This window comes from Coregonus lavaretus (assembly GCF_964263955.1).
Source record: "Coregonus lavaretus genome assembly, chromosome: 31".
NCBI classification, from domain to species: Eukaryota; Metazoa; Chordata; class Actinopteri; order Salmoniformes; family Salmonidae; genus Coregonus; species Coregonus lavaretus.
The window spans coordinates 9,631,990-9,643,452 of record NC_140018.1 but is presented as its reverse complement, the minus strand read 5'-3'; positions in this window follow the sequence as shown (position 1 = coordinate 9,643,452).

Genomic DNA, 11,463 nt, shown 5'->3' with positions numbered 1-11,463 from the left:
TCACGTCGCTGTGGAGGAATTTTGGCCCACTCTTCCATGCAGAACTGCTTTAACTCAGTGACGTGTGGGTTTCCAAGCATGAACTGCTCGTTTCAAGTCCTGCCACAACATCTCCATTGGGATTAGGTCTGGACTTTGACTAGGCCATTCCAAAACGTCCAATTTGTTGCTTTTTAGAAATGTTCATGTAGACTCGATTGTGTGTTTTGGATAATTGTCTTGCTGCATGACCCAGCTGCGCTTCAGCTTCAGCTCACAGATGGATGGTCTGACATTCTTTATTGGAGTGAGATCATTTATTTTCTTTGGGATATATATTCCGAGTATATCCACATCACCATCAGACCATTTTATTGGTAAACTACATGGTAATGTAAAAATTGTATTTCTTAGTGATCCAATACGTAATATAGTACATTTGTCAAAATTTGGTTGTAATCCAGAGAGATTAGAAAATGTATCTAGATCCTCTGAGGCTGTGGAGGGATTGTAGTTGTGGATTTAAAAGAAAACATGAATCATCAGCGTACAATGACACCTTTGTTTTTAAGCCCTGGATTTCTAATCCCTTGATATTATTGTTGGATCTGATTTTAATAGCTAACATCTCGATGGCCATAATAAATTGTCACGTTCGTCGAAAGGAGTGGACCAATGCGCAGCGTGATAAGCGAACATACTTTTATTTAGATTCACCACACGAACAAAAACAACAAAACGATACGTGAAGTCCTTGGGTACATACACAAACCATACACGGAACAAGATCCCACAAACACAAATGCCCAAACGGCTGCCTAAGTATGGTTCCCAATCAGAGACAACAAGCAACAGCTGATTCTCGTTGCTTCTGATTGAGAACCACCCCGGCCAACATAGAAACACAATGAACTAGATCCTGAACATAAACACAAAACATAGACTCTACACACCCTGGCTCAACATAACAGAGTCCCCAGAGCCAGGGCGTGACAGAACCCCCCCCCCCCCCCCCAAAGGCGCGGACTGCGACCGCGCCAAACATAAACCGAACAGGGGAGGGCCGGGTGGGCATTCCTCCTCGGAGGCGGATCCGGCTCCGGCTCCGGGCGTGACCACCACCTTCTAATAACCCCCCCGTAGTGCCCCTGGTCTGGTCTGGCCCCGCTGGCTGGAGCTGGACTGGACATCGGTGGAGCGGATTGCTTAGGCTCCGGTGTGGAGCAGCTGACCGGTACCTGATCAGGCACCGGTGAACTGGGCACGGGCTGTGCCGGACTGATGACACGCACCCCAGGCTTGGTGCGGGAAGCAGGAATGGGCCGGACCGGGCTGACGACGCGCACCCCTGGCTTGGTGCGGGGAGCAGGAACGGGCCGGACCGGGCTGGCGACGCGCACCATAGGCTTGGTGCGGGGAGCAGGAACAGGCCGGGTCGGGCTGGCAACGCGCACCATTGGCTTGGTGCGAGGGGCAGGAACAGGCCGGGCCGGGCTGGTGACGCGCACCATAGGCTTGGTGCGAGGGGCAGGAACAGGCCGGGTCGGGCTGGCGACGCGCACCATAGGCTTGGTGCGAGGGGCAGGAACAGGCCGGGTCGGGCTGGCGACGCGCACCATAGGCATGGTGCGAGGGGCAGGAACAGGCCGGACCGGACTGGCGACGCGCATCACAGGCTTGGTGCGAGGGACAGGAACAGGCCGGACCGCACTGGCAACACACCTCAGTACCTCTCGCCGTGCCTCTACACTTTCCCTCCCTCTACTCACCAATGGCTCCCGTAACCCGGTGGCCTTCTCTCCTCGTCCACTAACTCGCCCTTTTTCTGCCTCCAGCAGCCCCGTCGCCCATGCCATTTGCCCCCCCCCCCCCTAAAAATGTATTGGGGGTGCCTCTCGTCTGTCCGACGACGACACTGTTGGCGCCGTACCTCCTCTCTCGCCAGGGCTTTAACCCTTGCCCATGGTCCTCTGCACTCGAACATGTCCTCCCAGGACCACCATTGGCCCACCTGGGCCATCGCCAACTTCTCCAGCTCCCTACCCGGCGTTTGCTCCGACACACGCTGCTTGGTCCAGTTTTGGTGGGATCTTCTGTCACGTTCGTCGAAAGGAGTGTACCAATGCGCAGCGTGATAAGCGAACATACTTTTATTTAGATTCACCACACAAACAAAAACAACAAAACGATACGTGAAGTCCTTGGGTACATACACAAACCATACACGGAACAAGATCCCACAAACACAAATGCCCAAACGGCTGCCTAAGTATGGTTCCCAATCAGAGACAACAAGCAACAGCTGATTCTCGTTGCCTCTGATTGAGAACCACCCCGGCCAACATAGAAACACAATGAACTAGATCCTGAACATAGAAACACAAAACATAGACTCTACACACCCTGGCTCAACATAACAGAGTCCCCAGAGCCAGGGCGTGACATAAATAGATAAGCCGATAGTGGACAACCTTGTTTCACTCCTCTTGACAGTTTAAAACTTTCGGAGAAATAGCCATTATTTACTATTTCACACCTAGGGTTACTATATATATATATATATATATATATATATATATATATATATATATATATATATATATATATATATATATATACATTAGTCTTTCTGTATGGCTGTTAATTTTACATTATCAATAGAAAAAAATCTCTACAATTAGCTTCAGTTAGAGGAGATGGAGGCGACTGAAACGAAAAAATATACTTGAAGTACTTTGTTTCCTCCTTCAAAATATAATTTGGTGAATCATGGTTGACTCCGTCAATTGTAACCAGTTTGAGTAAATTATTTTTGGTAGCATTCCTATGCTGAAGATTAAAAAATAATTTTGTGCATTTTCCCCCATATTCCATCCAGTTTGCTTTCTTTTTATAATATATTACACTTGATCTTTCTTGAATAAGTTTCTCCATTTCTTTTTGTTTTTCCTCTAATTTATTCTGAGCCTCTATGTCTATCTGTTCTGTTAGACCTTCTATTTCCTTTGTTAGTATAAACTATTTTGAAATAAATTGCTTTTGTTTTCGAGATGAGTTCTGAATTGCATGGCCTCTAAAGGCACATTGAAAGGCGTCCCATACAATAAGGGGATTTGCTGTACTTATGTTATTTCGGGGAAAAAAACAGTTATAAAGTCCTTTGTCCTAGTTAAAAATAATTTATCATCCAATAGGCTTTGATTAAATTTCCAATATCCTCGCCCACGTGGAAATTCAGTAAGAGTAATGTATATGCCAATTATATGATGGTCCGACCACATTCTGTCGCAGCCGGCCGTGACCGGGAGACTCATGGGCGGCGCACAATTGGCCCAGCGTCGTCCAGGGTAGGGGAGGGAATGGCCGGCAGGGATGTAGCTCAGTTGATAGAGCATGGCGTTTGCAACGCCAGGGTTGTGGGTTCAATTCCCACGGGGGGCCAGTATAAAAAAAATATGTATTCACTAACTGTAAGTCGCTCTGGATAAGAGCGTCTGCTAAATGACTAAAATGTAAATGTAAAAATCAACACTTTTTAAACTTTTGGTGCCAACGAGAATGACATACGAAAGAAGTCAATATGACTAGCTTGATTGAGTCTCCGCCATGTGTATCTCACTAGATCAGGATATTTAAGCCTCCATATATCTACTAGTTCTAATGTATCCATGACATTCACAATTTCCTTAAGAGCATGAGGGTGATTGTTTGTAGTGTGATTTTGTTTACGGTCCATTGAGCTATTTAAAACAGTATTATAATCCCCCACCATAATAATATTGTCTTGAATTGCTTGCAGGGTTGATAATTTCTTATATATATTAGTCCTTGATGGTTTTTGCGACTGCACTTGAAGAAACTTTCAAAGTTCTTGAAATGTTCTGGATTGACTGACCTTCATGTCTTAAAGTATTGATGGACTGTCATTTCTCTTTGCTTATTTGAGCTGTTCTTGCCATAATATGAACTTGGTCTTTTACCACATAGGGCTATCTTCTGTATACCCGCCCTACCATTAAGAAGGAAAGAAATTCCACAAATTAACTTTTAACAAGGCACACCTGTTAATTGAAATGCATTCCAGGTGACTACCTCATGAAGCTAGTTGAGAGAATGCCAAGAGTGTGCAATGATGTCATCAAGGCAAAGGGTGGCTATTTGAAGAATCTCAAATATAACATATATTTGGATTTGTTTAACACTTTTGTGGTTACTACATGATTCCATATGTGTTATTTCATAGTTTTTATGTTTTCACTATTATTCTACAATGTAGAAAATAGTCAAAAATAAAGAAAAACCCTAGAATGAGTAGGTGTGTACAAACTTTTGACTGGTAGTGTATATCTATAGATTTGCAGGCTAAGACTGCACTTGACTATTTTGTATAATGTTCAAAGTAACCTTTATTTCCTGCGTTATTACATTTGAACAGTTTTACTGAAATTGAGAAGTCGAAGCACTGATAGCTTTGGAAGGTGCGACAAAGAAAATTGAATGTAGTGAGACTGAGGTTGAACTCAAAGCTTAATATGCCCCCTCAGACCCTAGTATTTCTCACATAAACCAAAATAGTTAAAGTTATGGTTAGGTCGCTGTTACTAACTGGTACGACCGCATGTCTACTAACTAGCACTGTAATGGTCTGGTTATGTAGGTTATCCTTGTATAACTCTGTCGTCTTTGCACAGTAACTATTCAGTAGTCTACTTTGGCCTCTCAGGAGATTCACATGTAGGGTACTAGTTGAGCTAAAGCACTTATGTCCTAACTGAAAGCAACCTATACTGTACCTGGGCGATATCTGAAAGCTGAATGAAAGGCCCGAAGGTGACAAATCACTATTAGAGTTCCAATAATGTAATGGATCTTGTGTGTTTTGTTTTGGGACAAGACTTGTGTTTTACTGAGTAATGGGAAGTTTTATCTTTGGTGTTTTACTTGTGTATAAATATGATATTCATTGTGTTTTGTTTTTAAAGATGTTATTGGCAAAATTTCAGAATATTGCAAATTCTAGAGAGAGGATTTTTGTTTGTGTTTATTAATATTATTTGAGCCGGAATGTTACTGTGGTTGCTGTTAACTAATCTATCTGTGTCTCTTGTACTGATAACCCATTGGTTCTCCTCATCTAGCCTTTAGTATATCTGTTACTGTAAACTCCTGTCATTTTAAAGGATTTGGAATGGGGCGTTGATATATATTTTTACTGGTTTGTGAGAAACTGAGTCGTATTTGCATAGATTGGCAGATCTCTCTCCTATATGTATGATGGGAACATTTAGAATGCTGTTCCTGTATGAGGGTATTCATATAGAAGGCAATATACATCTGTGGACCTACATTATGGTAGCTTTGACACAATATTCATGTATTATTAATGACTCTGTTCTCTCTTATTCCTTCACTGTAAGGGGGGAAGAACACACACACTGAATTGTCTATAGTGTATTGCTGCTGTAAATAACTATCATTCTAATAACCTTCTGAAACAAAGGATTCAGGAAAATCCACGATGACACCACAGTGATGTTCTTTAAAAGAGCTATAATATCATAATGGCCACTATGATCTCATAATGTAATTCTCTAAAACGGAGACTGACATCATAATGACATTCTCTTAAATGGCTGCTTTGACATCATAATGACATTCTCTAAAACAGCGACAGTGATGTCGTAATGACAGTCACTAACATATCCACATGTACTGAATTGTTGAATGTAACAATATGTTTCCCCACAAAATGGTCTCTGACTTTTACCAGGAGAATAAACATGTACTAGAGACCTGTAACAATCAGATTCTCTTCTATATATTTTGGTTGGTCCGGGGTCGTTTGCTGCTTGGATAAAACAGCCACAACCCGTGTAATACTGCTGTTCTGCAGTCTACTGAATTGGGATTGTGGTTGTGGGGTAATGAAAATAATATATTGCTGAGTGACATTCAGTATGCCAATCAGATTTGCCATTCTAATTGTTCATTTTAATCTCTTTTATATACTGTATCACATTGTGTTTGTCACCATAATATTTTATTGTGATCATTTTAATGTTCTCATACACCTCCAGTCCTTGACACGAGGCTAAAGTTAAAAACTGACATATGCAAATCCTTTGGACCTGCTTTGTGGTAAGCAATACGCACAGCTGAGCACAGTATGTGATCCAAGTTGTGTGATGATCATCTGTTAGATCATTTGAAAGGGGGAATGAAAATGTAAATATATAAAACCTATATTTTTCAATCTCAGTTAGTTGTGGTGTCCTCAATGTTTGACCAGAGTTTTGAAGGTGTCTTTCTCTTATCTTGTGGGTTTTGCTCTTACAAAGATGAGCTTGGAAAAGGAAGACTCAAAAGATGGAGACACTGATATTTTTGTAACAAACTAATGAAGCTGAGCCAGTCAATGTATTTCATGCTTTGGTTCATCAAGGTTGACTTGTAGAAAATGTGAACATCAATAAAAGACTGACTCAGATTAAGATCTTTCTCCATGTCATTATTCCTGTGTCTTGAAAACAATATTTTTATTGTCATACTGCATTTTATAATGTTACATAGTAAAATACATATCCCAGAAAAATAGATGTCTGCTGCATTTAGATTTGAATGTGTTATTCACTCACTTCGTCAGTAGGAGTCAGTATAATTCTACATTTTCAGAAGAAAAGTTCCATGAAGTAGATATTTTTAACACATAAAAAAATGAATAAATATAGTTTTGATGTCTTGCCTAGGCTGCACTGCATTGTCTACTCACAGGCACTATCCCACTACTGGACAGAACAGGGTCTTTGACCTGCTTTGTTTCCGACCTGGGCCAGTGCACCGCTCTTTAGCCGACCTGGTGGTTCCGGGCTCCCCCAGGAGCACCATATCGATACCGAACTTAGTGTGGACACCCGTTTGACATAGCGCGCTATAGCCCAGAGCTCCTCAGCTCACTCGATCCGCCAACCTTAGCCTCCCAGTAACTTGGATTACAGGGTAACGCCACCGTGCCCGGGGAGAAACTCAGCTGCAGGTAAATGTGATAAAGGTTGTTTGTTGTAACGTAATTTCGAAGTAAGGCTGTCGGCCTCATATACCATAATAACATATGGTCGGCCTACTACAGTCCTTTGCCAGGAAGAAGTAAACGGTATAATATATTTTTTTCTCTAAATGTTCAATTTGATTGGACATTTAGTTCAGCCTCCTTAAGTCTGTCAGAGCAATTAATTCAGTGTGTACACAGTCTATCTAGATTCTACGGTAGCCTATTTACTGATAATATGTGTAACAGGGACCCAGGGTAGGAACCAAGTCTTGATCAGTGTTTCACCTGGGACCCTAAATAGTGGGGAACATGTCAAACGTATAAAACCAAAGATTATCTAATATATTGACAGGATATTGGACTGTCTGCTCTAACATTGGGAATAAATCTGCAAAGGCGGAACATAGACCCCTTTCCAGGACACAACACACTGACGTCACGCACAGATGCACGCGACTCTTGGCGGCAGTAAGAAAGCCATAGCCATCTGCGCCCATTCAACATAGCCTAGATGTACATTTGTATTACTTCTAAACAAAATAACTTTTGGGGGTTCTCATACGCTTACAATTGTGTTTTGATTCTTGCTTGAACAGTCGCTAAGATTATATTTGGTTGTGATCTTTGCAAAATAACTATTTTGGATGCAGCAGTTGTTAGCTAGAATGCTAATGTTCATTGACGCAAAAGCTAGCCAAAGAGCCCTTTTACTGGTTGAAGTGTTTTTTAAGTATAATGCAGTTGATTTGCAATGATGACACAAACATTATATTAAGCAGGACATTCATACGAGCCTTAAAATCCAATTATACTGAACAAAAATATAAACGCAACATGCAACAATTTCAAAGTTTTTACTGAGTTACAGTTCATATAAGGAAATCAGTCAATTGAAATAAATTCATTAGGCCCTAATTTATGGATTTCACATGAGAATGGGAATACAGATATGCATCTGTTGGTCACAGATACCTTAAAACAAGTCAGTATCTGGTGTGACCACCATTTGCCTCATACAGCATGACACATCTCCTTCGCATAGAGTTGATCAAGCTGTTGATTGTGGCCTGTGGAATGTTGTCCCACTCTTCTTCAATGGCTGTGCGAAGTTGCTGGATATTGGCTGGAACTGGAACACGCGGTCTTATACGTTGATCCAGAGCATCCCAAACATGCTCCATGTCTGGTGAGTATGCAGGCCTTAATAGAAGAGGGACATTTTCAGCTTCCAGGAATTGTGTACAGATCCTTGCGACATGGGGCTGTGCATTATCATGCTGAAACATGAGGTGAGGGCGGCAGATGAATGGTATGACAACGGGCCTCAGGATCTCGTCACGGTACCTCTGTGCATTCAAATTGACATTAGCAAACCGCTCGCCCACATGACGCAATACACATGCTCTGCGGTTGTGAGACCGATTGACATTACTGCCGAATTTTCTAAAACGACGTTGGCTCATGGTAGACAAATTAACATTCAATTCTCTGGCAACAGCTCTGGTGGACATTCCTGCAGTCAGCATTCCAATTGAACGCTCCCTCAGAACTTGAGACATCTGTGGCATTGTGTTGTGTGATAAAACTGCACATTTTAAAGTGGCCTTTTATCGTCCCCAGCACAAGGTGCACCTGTGTAATGATCATGCTGTTTAATCAGCTTCTTGATATGCCACACCTGTCAGGTGGATGGATTATCTTGGCAAAGGAGACATGCTCACTAAGGGATGTAAACAAATGTGTGCACACAATTTGAGAGAATTAAGCTTTTTCTGCGTATGTAAAATTTCTGGGATATTTTATATCAGCTCATGAAATATGAGATCAACAATTTACATGTTGCATTTATATTTTTGTTCAGTGTATAATCTAAAAGTTGTGTGAAACGCACTCATAAGCAACATGTAAATAGAGCCTTTTTTTGCTGGCGTTCTATAAGAAATATCCCTTCTTCTGCCACCAACTTGCGCGCATTACCCTCGTGCAGCAATGTTTGCCAACACAGAAAGAGTTATTTTCTAGCCAATGAGAGGGCAGTTATGCATGTGAACAACAGGCACAACTCCGATACTGATAAAAAATATTTTTTCTCAAAGTTGCCGGATGTCATGTTCGTCCACTGATAGCAGAACATTTCTAACAACATAAACATTACGAAACTTCTGTTCCATCAAATAAGCCTCACTTTGCATATTAGCAATTACGTTTTATGTTGACCAAATTCAACACTCTCATAGACCACCATACAAAAAAATCCCCATCGTGGTCTGCTTCACACTTTATTTTTGCGCTAACAGTTTGTGCATGAGTATGAAGGGTGCTGAAGGGGAGCACCCCTTCAGACAGACTTGTACTTTGAGTATTACGTTTGTTGTAACCTCTCCGGCCGATATCAATAAAGATCTGTTCATTTAACTTTGACTTGGAGCCCTTAGTGGTAATTTCTACTACAATTTGGCGTCAAGAAACAGGATGTTTAATTCTACCTGTGGAGCTTGGCAGTGAGAGTCTGCGAGGGAACACCGGTGGCACATTCCATGTGAAGGCATGCAAGGGAAATTCCCGTCTGACCAAAGACGACAAGGACCCGTCCAGACCAGATACTCACTGTGGGCTGCCTGGGTGAAAACACATAATCTGCGAAACCTGGAACGACTGACAACTGAATTTCAGTAATTCAATTTAAATGAATTTTGAACAATAATAACTGTTTGGAGAAGCTTAGAAAAGGATCCAGAGTCCCAAGAGGGGACTAGACAGGGGTAGAGAGACCCCGTCTGCAACGTTATCTGTAGGTATTCAAGAAATACTTACGTAGTTCTGGGAACTACATGGAAGTTCTGGGAACTCCATTTTAGGATTTAGAGAATAGAGTGTTATTGAGTGGAATGATTTTAGTATGATTGACTGATTTACTGAAAAGGGGAAATTAGTTGATTGATTGAGGTATGAGTGAAAATTGTTAGAGTAAAGTAAATGAATAAGGTATAATTAAAAGTAATACTGGGGAAAGGGATTAGTAAAAGTAGATATGAAGACCCAGATTGGGCACCAAAGGGACCCAGTAAAGTGATGGCAAAAACGTTTTGTAAGGGGGTACTGTGCCAGACAGAAGATTGGACAGCATGGACTAATGGTGGGTTCCCTGAGGATAGCTCCCTGAGCTCTGACATTGGAGGAAATAAGAAAGCAGCTGAAAAAGAAAGAGAAAAGTAATACGAAGACTTGGGATGATTTTAGAAAGTGGGAGGGAGAAGTGGATTCTCTGAAGGAGAAAACAATAAAATGACTGATGGTAAAGCAAGTGCAAGAGAAAGCCAAAGACAAACAAAAAGAAGACGAGAGAAGAGTTCGACCGACTGCATCCAATGTTGGCAACAGCACCGCCACCACCACCACTGCCACCACTCCCTCCGGTTCCTCTGGGAGGACCTCTTGGTGGGGGTGACCAACAGCCAGGCCAAAACCAACCCCTGGCTGCCGGACCAGTAAACCCCAGGTACGGGCCAGTTCCACAACCATGGAACCTGCCCGCACCGCAGCCACCCCCAGCCTATTATGGGTTGGGGGCCCCGCCGAAGTAGAAGAGGTGAAACCAAGAAAATATGAAAAACCCAAGATAAGGCCAAAAACACTGACTACGACCTTACACAAAGACGAAGGGACAAAGCCAATAGCCCTTCAGAATCCAGCTCTTATGATGATGATAAAGACAGCAAAGGAGACGAGCGGCCCCCACTCAAGAAGCTCTTCCCCCGATATCATCTCCAAACCCTCAGGGGGGAGCTGCTATGACTGTGGATCGACTCTGGGACATGGATGAGGTGAAAGCCACTGTAAAGGACGTGACTGATCCTGCGAAAGATGCTGTGAAGTTTGAAGAAGAGGTGAGAGCAATCATTGCCATGTATAACCCCACCACCTGTGAAATTGAGGAAATACTCAAATACACAGTACCAAGGAGTTGTAGCAATGTCTGAGCTGATGGTGCATGTTCCCCATGCGGTTCATGCCATTATTACACAGGCTAAAACTGCCCATCTTACACCTGCCAGATTGCTTGATGATCAGAACATCCTTTTGACTATGTCTCGTTACACTGAAGAGATGTACTGTACTTAACCCCTCTACTCTCCTCCCTACAGCAGATGCCGGGGAAGAACATGACTGTGAATTGACCATTGACATTGACTGTAGCCCTAGGCTTGACCTAAAAGACGTTCCTCTTTTGAATTTGGACTTTGAGTTTTTTGTGGGTGGCTCTGCCCAGTGAAACGACAAGGGTGAACCTTTAGATAGGCTGGACACATGACATTTTTAACAACACTTTTTTCGGATAAAAACTAGTTCATTGCATCCGCCATGGAGCCCAGTTTCATAATATTACCATATGTCTCAACTGCTTGCCGTAATTTTGAAGTAATCGCAAAAAAACA